Raw genomic sequence first — 18,133 nt, 5'->3', positions numbered from 1 at the left:
TGGGCCATGTATCGCGAGATCTTGGCCAACAACCTCCTTCCCTCAGTAAGAACATTGAAGATGGGTCGTGGCTGGGTCTTCCAGCATGACAACAACCCAAAACACAACAGCCAGGGCAACTAAGGAGTGGCTCCGTAAGAAACATCTCAAGGTCCTGGAGTGGCCTAGCCAGTCTCCAGACCTGAACCAATAGAAAAACTTTTGGAGGGAGCTGAAAGTCCGTATTGCCCAGCGCCAGCACCGAAACCTGAAGGATCTCTGAGAAGGTCTGTATGGAGGAGTGGGCAGAAATCCCTGCTGCAGTGTGTGCAAACCTGTCAAGAACTACAGGAAACGTTTGATCTGTGTATTTGCAAACAGAGGTTTCTGTACCAAATATTAAGATCTTCTTTTCTGATGTATCAAATCTTATGTCATGCCAATAAAATGCCCAAATTAATTACTTAAAAATTATACAATGGGATTTTCTGGATTTTTGTTTTAGATTCCGTCTCTCACAGTTGAAGTGTACCTATGATAAAAATTACAGACCTCTACATGCGTTGTAAGTAGGAAAACCTGCAAAATCGGCAGTGTATCAAATACTTGTTCTCCCCACTGTATATATCTATCTATCTATCTGTGTGTGTATATATATATATATATATAGTGGCAGACCAGGGAGTTTGGTCAAGACGTTTAGACAGATCAGACACGGACACAATTGTATTAGCTTGGTTTCAAGGGTGTTTAATAAATAATAAACAAATAGAAAATAATAGGTCTCCTCCAGGAGTCCTCCTCCGGGATACCATCTTCTGGGCTCTGAAGTCTTGCTGTATCCTGTGGGGAATAAAACCGAGCTACCAATATCCTTTGGTCAGKTCAAGGGTGCTGATGTACCGGGCCTTCCCCGGAAATCATTACAGAAGAACAGACTACCGTCCGGTTTGTGCTCCAACACGATGGGGCTGCAACCTGCGCTGTGGGATTCTTCGATAACCCCCATCCTCAGCATAGCCTCCACTTCCTGCTTCATGGCCTTCCTTCGGGCCTCGAGGATCCGATTTGGCCACCGGCCATAYGGCTGTCATCCGCACCCTCATCGTCTCATCTCCCGGGGTTCCCACACCTCCTTAGCGAGGTCCAGTAGGTCACGTGGCCTCCTCCCGTAGAGGAGTTTGAAAGGGGAAAACCCGGTGGATGACTGGGGCACTTCTCGGAACGAGAACATTAGGTGGGGTAGTAGCTGGTCCCAGTTCTTCCCGTCCTGCTCGATGACCTTCCGCAGCATTTGTTTTATTGAACCACTCCACGACCCATTCGTCTGCTGGTGAAAGATTGCTTGATCTGCAGAGAGCACACAAATCTTTCATTAGGTGGTACATGAACTCAGTACCTTGGTCTGTCAGGATCTCGTTCGGGATGCCCATCCGGCTAAAGAGGTGGAACAGCTCCCGGGCGAATCCCTTGGAGACCACCGCCCGTAGGGGAATGGCCTCAGGATACAAGGTGGCATAATCTACTATTACCAAGATGTACCGGTGTCCTCGTGCCGTTTTTACCAGGGGTCTCACTATGTCCATGGCAATGCGTTCAAAGGGCACCCCAGTGATCGTTAGGGGGACCAGCGGGTTTCGGAAGTGTACTTTTAGGGCAGTGATTTGACAMTCCGGACAGCTGCGACAATAGTCTTCCACGGCCCTCCTCATCCCAGGCCGGTGGAACCGGGCGGTGATCCATTTCCGGGTCTTCTCCATTCCCAGGTGCACTCCCAACAGGTTGGTGTGGTCCAGCTGAAGAACCGTTCACATGAACCGTTCACACGTATATATATACAGTTGAAGTCGGAAGTTTACATACACCTTAGCCAAATACATTTAAACTCAGTTTTTCACAATTCCTGACATTTAATCCAAGGAAGGATTCCCTGTCTTAGGTCCGTTAGGRTCACCACTTTATTTTGAGAATGTGAAATGTCAGAATAATAGCAGAGAGAATGACTTATTTCAGATTTGATTTCTTTAATCACATTCCCAGTGGGTCAGAAGTTTACATACACTCAATTAGTATTTGGTAGCATTGCCTTTAAAGTGTTTAACTTGGGTCAAACATTTTGGGTAGCCTTCCACAAGTTTCCCACTGTAACGGCAGCCTTCCTCCTCCTCACGAGAAGAGAAGGTGTAGCAGGGATCGGACCAACACGCAGCGTAGCCAGTGCTCAACATGTTTAATTACGAAATAACGTGAACACTTAACACAATACAAAATAACAAATGTGGCAAACCGATACAGCCCTATCTGGTGCAGAGAAAACACAAAGACAGGAAACAACCACCCACAAAATCCAAACACAAAACAAGCCACCTAAATATGATTCCCAATCAGAGACAACACACAACACCTGCCTCTGATTGAGAACCATATTAGGCCAAACATAGAAACAGACAAACTAGACACACAACATAGAATGCCCACCCAGCTCACGTCCTGACCAACACTAAAACAAGCACAACACACAAGAACTATGGTCAGAATAAGTTGGGTGAATGTTGGCCCATTCCTCCTGACAGAGCTGGTGTAACTCAGTCAGGTTTGTAGGCCTCCTTGCTCGCACAYGCTTTTTCAGTTCTGCCCACATATTTTCTATAGGATAGGTCATCTGATGCAGAACTCCATCACTCTCCTTCTTGGTCAAATTGCCCTTGTGTCCCGTGTGGCTCAGTTGGTAGAGCATGGCGCTTGCAACGCCAGGGTTGTGGGTTCATTCCCCACGGGGGGGACCAGGATGAATATGTATGAACTTTCCAATTTGTAAGTCGCTCTGGATAAGAGCGTCTGCTAAATGACTTAAATGTAAATGTAAATGTACACAGCCTGGATGGGTGTTGGGTCATTGTCCTGTTGAAAAACAAATGATATTCCCACTCAGCGCAAACCAGATCTAATGTCCATTGCTCGTGTTTCTCGGCTCAAACAAGTCTCTTCTTATTATTGGTGTCCTTTAGTAGTGGTTTCGTTGCAGCAATTCGACCTCCTCTGAACAGTTCATGTTGAGATGTCTATTACTTACATTTATTTGGGCTGCGATTTCTGAGGCTGGTACTCTAATGAACTTATCCTCTGCAGCAGAGGTAACTCTGGGTCTTCCTTTCCTGTGGCAGTCCACATGAGAGCCAGTTTCTTCATAGCGCTTGATGGTTTTTGCGACTGCACTTGAATAAACTTTCAAAGTAYTGAAATGTTCCAGATTGACTGACCATCATGACTTAAAGTAATAACGGACTGTTGTTTCTCTTTGCTTATTTGAGCTGTTGTTGTCATAATATGGACTTTATATTTTACCAAATCTTCTGTATACCACCCCTACCTTGTCACAACAAATATATTTTAATTTGTTTAACACTTTTTTGGTTACTACATGATTCCATATGTGTTATTTTATAGTTTTGATGTTTTCACTATTATTCTACAATGTAGAAAATAGTAAAAATAAAGAAAAACCATTGAATGAGTAAGTGTGTCCAAACTTTTGACTGGTACTGTACATGTGATAAATTAAAGGTAAAAAAAAAACATTTTCCAATGGGTTTTGAGAAGGCGGTGAGGATAGAAGACGCGAGGAATCAAGGAAATTACAATTAAGATTCTCCCACTGACTTGTTTTCACACAGAGCTTACCAGTGGTTGCATGTCTGCAGGTTTAGTTTCCCTGGCGCTTTAAATTCTGATATACTGTGGAAAAACATTGAGCTTAGAAGAGAGAAGTTTCTAAAACAGCAGTATTACATCAAGACATGCACATAATGGATATAAATGAGCAGAATCACTCAAGCTTCATACACACAAACAGGCACAAACTCCTGGGATTTCATGTGGATACTTTCAGCTCTATTTTTGGGTCCATAGTGAGAGAAGAAACACCAAGGTATAGAATATCAGGCTCTCTCTCTAATCGATTTCTACTATGAGGAGTGCCACCTGGCTCGGTCCCAAGACCGATGCCAGTTAACGAGATACCCTGTGCAACAAAACAAGAGCAGTGAGTCTGGACTATCAGAGGTGCATTGGCCTCCCAAAAGACCAATCACAGGGAGGCACAGTTGTGGAGTATTGCTGAGATGGCCAATGGCCTCTTTGGCACGGTGCGGATTTCAGCACGGGGTTGCAACACTATACCTCCCTTAGGGCGGCATGGAGAGAAGAGTGGGGCGAAAACAGACTACAGTCGCAGTGGGGATGGTGTGTGTCAGCATTTTTGGAGCCCTACTGTATAGAGATCTGTCCCACTGACCGACAAACCCATCTTGACCTCTGACCTTCCGTCTGGTCAAGTCTGTCTGGTAGCATTCRGAGGCTGGTTGCCCATTGGCTTCGCTTATATCCGTGGGGCGGGAGGGTTTCGGATYATTAAATATTGTGTGGATGAAAGGCGGGTGGGTGGCGGGCAGGTTGAACGAAGAGAAATCAAATACCTTTTAAAAAAACATTGGTCTAAATGTATCATTCTTGTGTAATTTATATCTATAGGCTAAAAATCTTGAGTTTTTTCCTTCATTATTTTAGGCTATCTAGCATTACTGCGTAAGCCTATGGCCTAACTGTATGCACGTCAAATAACCTACAGGCAAATCAGAAAAAATGAATGTCGAGCACAGAGGCAAAAATAGTTTAATTCAATAAGAGAAAAGTTAGAAGATTGAGAGTTGAAAATAAAAAGGAGGGCCAAAAAAGTAACATTTGGGAAAGATTTGGTGAAGTGGTAAAAGAGGATGATATATGTGATGATTGTGAGGCGATATACAAATTTGACAGTCACAAGACGGAGACTTCAAATAGGCCTATGGCACGTCAAGGGAACTGTAGCCTACTGTTCAGATGGGTTAAATGGAAACTGAAATCTGGACAATCTGAAATCTATAGCCTTTCACATTAGCCTTCATATTAACTCCTGCAGAATGAATAATTTCTTGCAGTAAAATGATCCACCAAATGTAGGCTACATTTCGACTTGAACAGGAGCAGAGAAATACACTGAACAAAACTAGAAACGCAACATGTAAARTGTTGGTCCCATGTTTCATGACCTGAAATAAAAGATCACAGAAGTGTTCCATACGCACAAAAAACGTATTTCTCTCAACTTTTGTGCACAAATTWGTTTACATCTCTGTTAGTGAGCCTTTCTCCTTTGCCAAGATAATCCATTCACCTGACAGGTGTGGCATATCAAGAAGCTGACTAAACAGCATGATCATTACACAGATGCACCTTGTGCTGGGGACAATAAAAGGCCACTCTAAAATGTGCAATTGTCACACAACACAATACTACAGATTACTCAAGCTTTGAGGGAGYGTGCAATTGGCATGCTGACTGCAGGAATGTCCACCAGAGCTGTTGCCAGAGAATTTTATATAAGTTYCTCTACCATATGTCGTTTTAGAGAATTTGGCAGTACGTCCAACAAGCCTCACAACCCTAGACCACGTGTATGGCGTTTTGTTGGTGAGCGGTTTGCTGATGTAAACATTGTGAACAGAGTGCCCCATGATGGCGTTTGGGTTATGGTATGGGCAGGGCAGGGCAGGCATAAGCTACGGACAACGAACACAATTGAGGTTTATCGATGGCAATTTAAATGCACACAAATACCGTGAGGAGATCCTGAGGCCCATTGCGAGGCCCATTTTTTAAAGGTTTCTCTGACCAGCAGATGCATATCTGTATTCCCAGTCATGTGAAATCCATAGATTAGGGCCTMATGAATTTATTTCAATTGACTGATTTCCTTATATGAACTGTAAAATCAATGTTAAAATCAATGAAATTGTTGCATGATGTGTTTATATTTTTCTTCAGTATAGGATTTCTTTCTTTCACATCTTAAGAGAATGCGAATGTCTGTAAAGGTGTGGTCTTTATCAGCATCATAGAAAGCTGATAGTATTTCAACCACATAAAATATGCATCCGAGCCAAACTGAAATCTTATCAGAAACATGTTGGATCGTTTTCACAGCTTTCTATTTCCTAACAACCGGTCAGATTTTGCACAGAAAATCATTCCTGTTTTTTTTGTGGGGGGTAATTGCATTTGATACCCGGTCCATAAAAGTCTTTGCTCCACGAAAGAAGCAGAAATGACAGGGAAAACGTTACCGATGTCAACTAGATCCTTCTATCAATGTATGACATTATTCTGGTGAGCAAAGGTTTATTTAGTCTTATTTGGCAACATATACACAGAGTATATTAAGAACACCTGCTTGGTGAATCCAGGTGTAAGCTATGATCCCTTATTGACGTCACTTGTTAAATCCACTTCTATCAGTGTCGATGAAGGGAACGRGACAGGTTAAAGGATTTTTAAGCCTTGAGACAATTGAGACAAGGATTGGGTATGTGTGCCATTCAGAGGGTGAATGGAGAAGACAAAAGATTGAAGTGCCTTTGAACAGGGTATGGTAGTAGGTGCTAGGCACAACGGTTTGTGTCAAGAACTGCAACGCTGCTGTGTTTTTCATGCTCAACAGTTTCCCATGTGTATCAAGAATGGTCCACCACCCAAAGGACATCCAGCCAGGGTTAGACTAGTGTTGAACGAACATGAGAATAGACAACATTCCTGTGATGCATTTTATTTATCAAGCTAGAATTTTGTTTTAATTAGACACTTTTTGATGTTTCAACTGCATTTTTAAGTCATGTTGATTATTAATATGGAAATGTAGTTAGAAGCGTATTTATTATACACAAAATATGTGTAATAGTGTCACATAATAATATTATTATTATTATTATTGTGTGTGGTGTTTGCGCCTGTTCATTGGAAGAATTGTAAATCCAATGTGAACGGTTATAGGGTTTGCGTTGCAAAGTATTCAGATGAAAGGTGGCCATTTCATTGCCACCAATTGGTTGTAACTGTGGATGAAGGCTACATCAGTCTATGGCTGAGCTGAGTTGAGCAGTGTGTCATTTTGGAGGATGATATGATTTATGAAATATGCCGCCATCGGAAGCTATCGCTTGTGTATCTTGGCTACATTGGTATTTACATTTGGTGAACATCGTTTGTCAATTTCAGTTTATTGGCCTATCTGTTGTATGGTGAACTTGGGCTTCATCAAGGTTAATTTGTRAAGTAAATCTGGCTTTGATAATAGCCAGTGCCTACCCAGCCACTGACCTCACCACACACCGCTGGATATTAGATCCAAAATGGACCATGGCACAACTGTCTTCACTGGAGTAACGAATGAGACAAGAAAATATTCTGGACATTCCTCTTGAACACTGGTTTTCTAGCACTTTGGCTGTTGTTGCATTTGTGTGCTGTATCACAACTGTTTGTCACATGACCATCACAACGTAATTAAACAGCTGGACAGCAAATGCGCATCCARCAAGTATTATGCATAACTATTGAAGAATTACATTGATGACAGTTTTTATTTTGGTTGTAAGTATCAAGTTAAGGTGACTCTTCCGGGTTAGAAGCATTCCATTTTTTAATCACATACATTATTTTTGATTTGTGTGCCCATGAAAACTGTTTCCACGCTGTAACATAAGGAGACATTAACTGGTATGTTAAACAGTGCATTTCCCGAGATCTCATTACAATAAACTGTCCGACAGCAAGAACCAGGATTCTTACAGGGTTCAAGTTCAATGTCTAATTTAACTGGTTAATGCTTAACACATGATATAACAACAAACAACACTGCCAGGAAAGAAAACTAGTGTTTTATGTCACACGATTTTGGACAAATCCGTGAATACACCTACCATAAGAAAGGATTATTAAAACATTGTATTGAATGTAGCCATATTCCTTTGTTATATCTTAATGCAATGACATGAAAAAAAATGTGGCTAATTATTATCAATAACTTATCAACAGCTGTACAAAAATGTTCCACCGCAGGATATCCTCACTGGTACCCTAGTTTATTTACACTTTATTTCGAAAGTTGGCAAGTGGGAGAACAGTAGGAACCCCGGTCTCAGTAGGAAAGTTGGACACAGGGGATTGAACCCCAGTCTCCAGTGGCTCTGCACATCAGTGCCTGTTTCTTTAAGTGTCACATTGCAGAAGAGTCAATCAAAGCTGTCAGATTGTTCTGACACCTGCAGTTCCCCTCGGGCATCACACCTGGGATGCAGTCACACACAATCACACGGACACCCGAAAAGCCAAATCCCACGTCTGGGAAACAACATTGACTTGTTTGGTTTCTGCAGGATGACTACGACTATACTTTCCATGAAGATAAAGATCACTTTATTGGTCAATTGCAWACAAAATTTTACTTCCGCTTTTAACCCAACCGAAAGACACACATACAGATTTTGGAGTGGGCTGCCACACTGGACACCCGGGGAGCTGTTGTTGTGGGAGTCTCAAGGGCACAACGGCAGGGGATGGCATCGAAGAGTTGATCAAATCAAATCAAATGTTATTGGTCACATACACATGGTTAGCAGATGTTAATGCGAGTGTAGCGAAATGCTTGTGCTTCTAGTTCCGACCATGCAGTAATATCTAACAAGTAATCTAACAATCACAACAACTACCGTATACACACAAGTGTAAAGGAATGAATAAGAATATGTACATATAAATATATGGATGAGCGATGGCCAAACGGCATAGGCAAGATGCAGTAGATGGTATAGAGTACAGTATATACATTTAGATGAGTAATGTAGGGTATGTAAACATTATATAAAGTGGCATTGTAAAGTGACTAGTGATACATTTATTACATCCAATTTTTAATTATTAAAGTGGCTGGAGATTTGAGTCAGTATGTTGGCAGCAGCCACTCAATGTTAGTGACGGCTGTTTAACAGTCTGATGGCCTTGAGATAGAAGCTGTTTTTCAGTCTCTCGGTCCCAGCTTTGATGCACTTGTACTGACCTCGCCTTCTGGATGATAGCGGGATGAACAGGCATTGGCTCGGGTGGTTGTGGTCCTTGATGATCTTTTTGGCCTTCCTGTGACATCGGGGGGTGTAGGTGTCCTGGAGGGCATGGAAGTTTGCCCCCGGTGATGCGTTGTGCAGACCTCACTACCATCTGGAGAGCCTTGCGGTTGTGGGTGGAGCAGTTGCCGTACCAGGCGGTGATACAGCCCGACAGGATGCTCTCGATTGTGCACCTGTAAAAGTTTGTGAGTGTTTTTGGTGACAAGCCAAATTTCTTCAGCCTCCTGAAGAAACCCTCCAGTTGCCAGCTCACTTCCCGACAGATCTTCCCATCGGACATGGGATTCGAATTAGCAACCCTCCGGTCGCTGGCTAGCCTCTCTAACCGCTAGGCTATCTGCCACCCTTGTTAAAGTGCCGGGCATCAGTAGACTCTTGGCCTCATTTTCCACCTTATATGTTGGGCACCAGGGCCTTGTTGAATACCTTTAGATTTGTAATGGAACGTTTCCTTTCACCAATCCAACCTTGTAAGATCTGTGATTACTTCAAGGAAGGAAGGAAGGTGTATTTTAAAAGTATCTCAACAGGCCCAGGTCAGCTAGATTATATCTCATTTCCTTCCACACACTGTCCCTCTTGTCAGTTATACTGTAAATACGTATTTTATGCACAGACTATCACATTAGAACTACACTGCATCTCACCCTTGATACTCAACTGTGGTTTACAGGAGCCACGTGCTCCATCACTTCTTCCAACCTGTGGCCTGCAGTTTCCAGGCCAGGATCTACACACACTCACACACAGACGTCCACACACACACACACACACACAAACACGCACACACAACTCCCTCTCTATTCCAACCCATAAAGCAGAGTAAAGCAGACAAATACAGCCGTTCTGTTGGAGACGAGTGTCCGTGTTACGACTGGCAGTGGTTGGCTGGCTCCATCCAAACTCATCCCATTAATACAAGTGCAGTAGAGGAGCGCCACGGCAATCAATGGCTGGCAGTGCTAATGCCATGGGACCAGGGAATGAATACCCAATTACAGCCACTCATCCTCCCGCTGTAAGGGCCAGCGAGAGCCGCAGAGAGAGCCAGTGTAATCACTGCTAAACAACCAGAGCACTCAGGGGCCAACCCGACAACCACATACCAAAGAGCGCTATAACTCTACCTACATGTACATATTACCTCAATTACCCTCGACTAACCGGTGCCCCCGCACATTGACTCTSTGCCGGTAGCCCCTGTATATAGCCTCGCTATTGTTTTTTACTRCTGCTCTTYAATTATTTATTACTTTTATTTMTTTTTGTTTTAGGWWTTTTTCTTAACTGCACTGTTGGTAAAGGGCTTGTAACTAAGCATTTAACTGTAAGGTCTACACCTGTTGTATTTGGCGCATGTGACAAGTACAATTTGATTTGATTTATACAGGCTAGCTAGAGTCTTTGGGATTGGGTTAGCGAAGCAAGCTAGCTAGCTAACGGGCCGCGTCTTGATAGTGCAGAGTGGTGTCGTTTTCTAGTAACCTTTTTTTACTTTCGTGGAATTGGCATAAAAGAACTGGAAAGATGGAAACGGAGTAYGAGTACATTTCCTCCATATTGCTTTCACCTGACTGTGTTTTCAAAATGTCGCAGATTAGTGAGAGGAGAAGGCCACTGTAGACTATTGTGATAAACCCTAACACGGAAGTGGAGAATTGTATGGAGGACTGTATTAGGGAAAGGCATACACGCAACCGAACACGCAGGCATGCATCCGCACACACAGACATACACACACACACCAATATATGTGCACACTCACTGCATTAAACACTCACACAGACACTCCAAGCTGCTCCTTCAGCCTCACACACAAAACATACACCCAAATCGCACACATACYAGCCTCCTTCCTAGATAGGCAGGACAAAGAGCAATCTATAAAAGTCGCGTTTAGACTAGGGCTGGGCGATATGTCCTAAAAATCATATCTTATTTTTTTCAAACTTATGGGCGTTTCACGATAAACATATTTTTCAAAGTAGCCACCCTTTGGCTTGATGACAGCTTTGCACACTCTTGGCATTCTCTCAACCAGCTTCATGGGTAGTCACCTGGAATGCATTTCAATTAACAGGTGTGCCTGGTTAAAAGTTAATTTGTAGAATTACTTTCTATCTTAATGCGTTTGAGCCAATCAGTTGTGTTCCACAAATTAACTTTGAACCAGGCACACCTGTTAATTGAAATGCATTCCAGGCGACTACCTCATGAAGCTGTTTGAGAGAATGCCAAGAGTGTGCAAACCTGTCATCAAGGCAAAGGGTGGCTATCTAGAATCTAAAATATTATTGTATTTGTTTAACACTTTTTTGGTTACTTCACTATTATTCTACAATGTATAACATAGTACAMATAAAGAAAAACCCTTGAATGAGTAGGTGTGTCCAAACTTTTGACTGGTACTGTATATCTCAATTTTTAAAAATGTTTTCTCTAATAAGCATTGTTRTACAATTAATGGTCAAATATACTGCATTTCAAACAGTCAGCAATAATCTAATGAATTCGGGGCTTGTGGAGTTATACATAGGCTAAATATTAGCCTTCCACAACCACAAGACCCACTAATTATTGTATTATTTTATCAAAATAGTTTAACCTGCTTTTTTTTGCAATAATCACTAATCTGKCTTTCATGTCTATCTATGAACATGCCCTTTTTTGTTACAAATGTAACTAGAACCATGCATAATGCACATTTACTAATAATGACAATCTCTCAAGCCCRCGTGCTAGTGATTATATTTCAAGGTTATATTTCTATATTTCAAGGTTAGCCAACTTGGATCTATTTATATTTCAAGGTTAGCCAACTTGGATCTATTTGCTAGCTAACACGTGTCATAACTCTCCTGTGAAGATGTGAAGGATCAGGTTACAGTGGGTCCGCTCTACAGCACCCTCTGTCTCTCGCAAAAATGGAGGGGGCCGCTTTATGGCGGTCATAAAATACTCTGCTTCTGGGCTCTAGTATTTGAGATTGGAATTTGACTGTGGAACACAGAGAGACGCTTGGACATCAAAAKATTGAATAAATGAACAGTATTTATGTATTCCAAGCAGTTGGAGTGGTCCGTGAACACTTAAGGAACAGTCATGTCGAGTTTGTTTCATTTGGTGACCTCATGAAGGACAGGAGACACACATTACTGTTCCTTTGTTTGTATACACTTCTCAATTATGGGGTTTGCATCTGAATGTTATTTAAAATAAATGATTAAGCATAAGAATACTTTTGGAAAGATAACAATGTGATCTTAGTCTTCTTGTCACGCCCTGACCATAGAGAGCCTTTTTATTCTCTATTTTGATTAGGTCGGGGTGTGACTAGGGGTGGGGGGGTGTTCCTATCTAGGTGTTTTATTTCTATGGTGGCCTGGTATGGTTCCCAATCAGAGGCAGCTGTTTATCGTTGTCTCTGATTGGGGATCATATTTAGGCAGCCATTTCCCCACTGTGTTTTGTGGGATCTTGTTTTGAGTTAGTGCCTGTTGCACCGCTTATGTTACGGTTCGTTGTTTGTTTCCTTTTTGTTCTGTAAGTTTCACAAGAAAAATAAAGATGTGGAACTCAGTGCACGCTGCGCCTTGGTCCGTCTCTCCACACAGCCGTGACACTTGTAAATTATAATTGTAACAAAATGTGGAAAAGGTAAGGTTGTTTGAATACTTTCCGAAGCCACTGTATGTGTGCATGCAAGTACTATAGGGTGTACTACAGAGGAAAGAATCACATCAGACTAGGCTAGGTGACTACGTTAAGAAACAGTGACAAAAAACTGACCTTAGATCAGCAGGGTCTAGTACAGAGGGCAAGCTGTGCTTATTCCAAGAGGCCTCTCGGATCATGAGAAAGATCATGGAAGTCTGATTTATTTATAGATCAGGGTAAACCATAGCAGCTATTGGTCTGGTATCCAGCCACAGTAGGGATTAGGGATCAACCATGTGTGGAATCCCCTGACATGGTATCACAGAGCCAATGACTCACGCAGGTGCTTTGGGGGGGTGGACGAGTGGACGAGTGGACGAGCCAATCAGGGGTGTAAGTGGGTTGGGCGCGTGGTTGGAAAAGCGAGCGCGTGGTTGGAAAAAGGGTAGGGGGCTGAGAGTCGTCCTTTGCATGTATACATGTTATATTTGTCTTCTTCTTTCTCTCTCACTCTCTCGGTCTCTCCCACCTCTCAAGCCATCTCCCTTCTCTACGCCCCTCTAACTTTTCTTATCCTCCCTCTGCTGCCCACCCCTACCTCTCTCCATCTCATGTACGGTATGTAAACACAGCAATCTGTCTCTCTCTTACAGAGATTACGCACACAGTGGATAAATCCACGGTCAAACACGCATGGCTCAGTCTTACGGCTCTCTGTCATTGTAGCATATCACTGTACCATATCACATAGCACTGTACGTATGCCACTTATTTGACAGATAGCGCTACACTCCACCAAACGTCACTCAACCACACACTGAATCCAACCTAACCACACACTCAACCCCAGCCCATCTGCCAGTCAGCTAACAGACTGTTTAGAGTCTTTACAATTTGCAATGGGTTGACTGGACATACTAAAACACACAGGGCGAGCAAAAAAACACAGGTAAAAGGACAAAAATACATAAGGCTTTTAAAACATCGGACGAAACGGTTACATCATAATGCCAAGGGATGAGCAGTGTTGCACTCTTCTTTCAGACAGTCTCAATATCATCTTTCACCCCTTCTTCGCCTACATCTATTCATCCCTTCACTCTGTCTTTTTTCCCTCTCTCTTTTGTTTCTTTCCATATGGTTGTTTCACACACTGTTCTGCTCCTCTATCTCCCTCTCCCTTTCTTTCTCTCCCAGTATCCGCTCTCTACGCTTTCTTCCTCTCCATGTGGTGCAGGGCACACAGTGAAGTGGAACATCGGGGCAGACAGACAGACACACACACACACACACACACAGGAGCATTCCTTAAAACACAAGACACCAAGACTAAATCCACCACACACTTCCCAGTCCATGCGGTCACAATTCCAAGATTATGTGACACACATATTGCCAAATATATTAAGAAGTTACGCTAACACAAATAGATACCAAGGAGCAATGAACTACATATGGTGAGACACACAAAGAGACAGAAAGACACACAGAGACACACACAAACTCTCGATTTCACGCAGACACACTAACACACACCCCCGCACAGAGAGACCCATAGCGGGCAGTAGTAGGTATCTGCTCCAGTGAGTGTGAGGCGCTCAAGGCTGCAGAGCGGAGCATGGGATAAAAGACATCCCTACCATGAGTCTACTCAGCCTGTCCACCCACACACACACAAAATGCGATGGACACACACCAACACTATACTCCGCTATAACAACACACTCTCACAACCCCAAACGGCATACTTTTGAAAACACAGGCACACAGGCACACAGAGACACACAGGCGTGGGCACACACTGTACAGCGCAGAGCTCCTCTCACCCATCAGTCGTGCTTTCCGGATGGTGTGTTGCTAACGCGATCGCTAGAGCAGCCTCACTGAACCGGAGCTCAACTCTCCACCGCTGACACAACACACTCAGTAAAACACAGCCTCAGTCCACAGCGGATACCGGAACAGTGCTCTCAGTCTCCACCTCTCTGTTTTCTCACACTCACTGTGTTCGGTTCGCTCTCCGGCTGTGTCCCCTCCCCTCCCCTCTCTCTCTCGGGGCTGGTGACATCAGAGGGCAGTCTCAGACATGCTGAATGTTTGTGCGCTCGTCTCCCTCTCTCATTCCTGGAATAGGTTGATTTTCACAGAAAGGACGGACCTACTAGGGGGGGGGGGGGATCTCTCGCCCTCCCTCCTTCCTTCTGCTCTCTTCTTTTCACCTCTTACTTATACTTTCTCCTTTCGTACTACTCCAAATCTTTCTCTTTCACCCTCTTTTCATCCCTCACTCCATGCCCTTGCTCTGTCCTTCTGTTTAAGTCTAGCTCTTTTCCTACCCCATTAGCCAGTCTTCTTGTCCTCCCTCATTTGCGTCTCTCTCGCTCCTCGGATCCCTCCATCCCAATGCTCTCCTTTTCATCTGTTGCCCATTTCTCCATCATCACTCTCCTAGTCATCCATCTCTATATCCTTTCTTTTTTGCTCTCTCATCCTCTTCTCTCTCTCTCTCCGTCCCTCCCTCTTTCACCATCCCTCTCTTATTAAGTCCACATGGGTTGGGTGTGATTCCAGACTGCTATGTGGCCACTGTCCAGACAGTCTGCAGTAGACTCTGGTCTACAGGGAAAGTGCTCTACAGAAGATTTACAGATTAGCAAGTCACTGTGGCGAGTGGCTCTGCGAGACGCCGCAATTAGATTGCCTTATTTCCCTCTCTCCKTCTCTCTCCATCTATCTATAAATCCCCTCTCCAGCTATCCCTTGCCTCTCCCCCTCAGTCTCTATATATTCCTTTTGTCTTCCTACATGTCTCCCTTACTCCATGTCTCTAGCCCTGTCTACCGCAAGTTCTCACTTTCTCTCTCATCTAGCCCCCTAACTGTACGTACTGTACCATCACCCCCTCTCGCTTCATCCCTTCCTCTCTCCGGCAACTCTCTCCATCCCTCTATAGCAGTCATGAGTTAATTCGCTGGACTAGCTGATGGAGAGATCGGAGAGAAGGGAGAGACTTGCCAAACCCTTAACTGGGATGCCTCTTGTTTGGTTTTCCGTTCATGCACGTCTCTTCACAGTCAAAAGCCAGTTGTTGCTAATGCCATTGCCACCTCTGGTTGGATGTTGCTATGCTTACCAGTCTCCTCTCCTCAGTCGTCCCTGTCCATGTAATCTTATTTGTTATGATTTAAAAGGCAAAACTGATCCTAGATCAGCACTCCTGCTCTGAGATGCTTTATGAATATGGGCCCAGGAAACACAAACCTATAGTTGGACAACATTCTTCCCCTGTCTAACCGGGTAGAAGTTCCGAGGTCCTAACTTTCAGATAGAAAAGTGCTGTGAAGAACCAACATGAGTGTCTGTCACGTAGACTAGGGAATCATGCCAGCTCTATTCCTTAAATTGCTTTCTGCAACATTCTAGTTTGCTGAATACTCTGACCACCCACCATCACCGTCTTGACGCCCTGTTTTTCCCTGCCTCTACACACACACGGCTGTGATTAGGTCACCTTATCTCTGACCTCTAGCGTCCCTGACGTCAAACTCTTACCACAGCTTCACAGCCATATGCCACTGATAACACCTAATTGCTCCCACTGACACTGGACCAAAACGCAGGGGGAAAACCYTCCTCACACACACAAACACACATCTGTGTTTTCTACCGTACTTCCCACCGAAATTCCACATCATCCCATAACGAGACAGGTCAGGATGCAAAGTTCCTGGAAGTTTGTCTGCTTTTCCTTAAACACCCGCCCTAAACACACATCCACGCACACACCACCCCCGCAGGTGCTCACACAAACTCATGTTTTTATTTCCCCCTCTGGAGTAAAGCCACCTCGGCTAGACGGAAATAGTGTCAATTTCCCTAGACACGGAAGGTATGGAGATGATTAGGCGCATTCACGAGCCAGCGCCCTTCCAAATTCCATGACATTATTGTGGAGGAAGTCTAGAGCGACAGTGAGGTCTGTTTGTGAACTTTCCTCTCCTTCACTGGGGTGTTTAGGGTTTGTTCTACGTCTGCTGGCATGTGGGAGCCATCTAAACACTTACCAGAACAGTGTGCCATCTGTGTATATTCTGTGTGTGTGTGTGTGTGTGTGTGTGTGTGTGTGTGTGTGTGTGTGTACCTGCATCCATATGTGTATGTGTTTGTGGTAAATAATGCATCCGGCTTAATGATGCAGTGTGTGCGCGCGTGTGTGTGTGTGTGTCATGCAGACAAGGCTGATGAATAAGTAATGTGTCAGGCGTCCGCTCCACAACAAGAGGCCGCGCTGCATTCCCAGAGGAAAATGACAACTCCAACAAAAGAGAGACTTTCAACCACCTCCCTCTCTCCCTCCACTACAGAGGGATGGAGATTTGAAATGTTCTCCTCCTTTCCCCCTAGGGAATCAGGCCTGACTCTGAATAAATGTGTAATACAGCATCATTTATGATTGATTTATATTATTTATAATACCTTTCTCTCACTCTCTGCCACTTCCCCTCTCTACATTAACCAAGTCACACCAACCCTTTCAACAGGAGCCCAAGACAGATATACAATAATTGAATTATGGCGCTGCACGCCACGTTGAGCTGGCCGCTGCCGGTAGTGAGGTATGGCCACCTCTTTGGTTAATGCTGCAACATTAATAATACATGGACGTTAATACAACGTCAATAATAGATTGAGCAAACTTTAAATGAAATTGTTTGAGTAATTAGAGTGACTTCAGAAAGTATTCAGACCCTTTGACTTTTTCCACATTTTGTTACGTTACAGCCTTATTCTAAAATGGATTACATTCTTTTGTACCCCCTCGTCAATTTACACACAATACCCCATAATGACAAAGCAAAAACAGGTTTTTAAAAATGTTTGTTAATTTACAAAAAAAAAAAATGAAATAACCCATTTACATAAGTATTCAGACCTTTCACTCAATATTTTGTTGAAGCACCTTTGGCAGCTATTACAGCATTGAGTCTTCTTGGGTATGACACTAGAAGCTTGGCACACCTGTATGTGGGGAGTTTCTCCCCTTCTTCCCTGCAAATCCTCTCAAGCTCTGTCAGGTTGGATGGGGAGCGTTGCTACACACCTATTTTCAAGTCTCTCCAGGTTTTCATCAAGGATCTGTACTTTGCTGCGTTCACCTTTCCCTCCATCCTGACTAGTCTCACAGTCGCTGCCAMTGAAAAACATCCCCACAGCATGATGCTGCCACCACCATGCTTCACCGTAGAGATGGTGCCAGGTTTTCCTCCAGACATGACACTTGTGTCTTTTGTAAACCCCAAGCGGGTTGTCATGTGCCTTTTACTGAGGAGCGGCTTCCGTCTGGACACTCTACCATAAAGGCCTRATTGGTGAAATGCTGTAGAGATGATTGTCCTTCTGGAAGGTTCTCCCATCTCCACAGAGGAACTCTAGAGCTCTGTCAGAGTGACCATTGGGTTCTTGGTCACCTCCCTAACCAAGGCCCTTACCTGGTTAGGGAG

At 43.7% G+C, this 18,133-nt stretch overlaps 1 pseudogene; it reads right to left on the bottom strand.

Annotated features, from left to right (window-relative positions):
* LOC111972666 (histone deacetylase 4-like) overlaps positions 1-14,728 on the bottom strand; it is a 143,298-nt pseudogene extending 128,570 nt beyond the window's left edge.
* Positions 14,729-18,133: the final 3,405 nt, after the last annotated feature.

The sequence above is a fragment of the Salvelinus sp. IW2-2015 genome, linkage group LG2, assembly GCF_002910315.2.
Source record: "Salvelinus sp. IW2-2015 linkage group LG2, ASM291031v2, whole genome shotgun sequence".
Classification (NCBI taxonomy): domain Eukaryota; kingdom Metazoa; phylum Chordata; class Actinopteri; order Salmoniformes; family Salmonidae; genus Salvelinus; species Salvelinus sp. IW2-2015.
The sequence above is the reverse complement of the archived record's forward strand: the minus strand, read 5'-3'. Positions and strand labels throughout refer to the sequence as shown.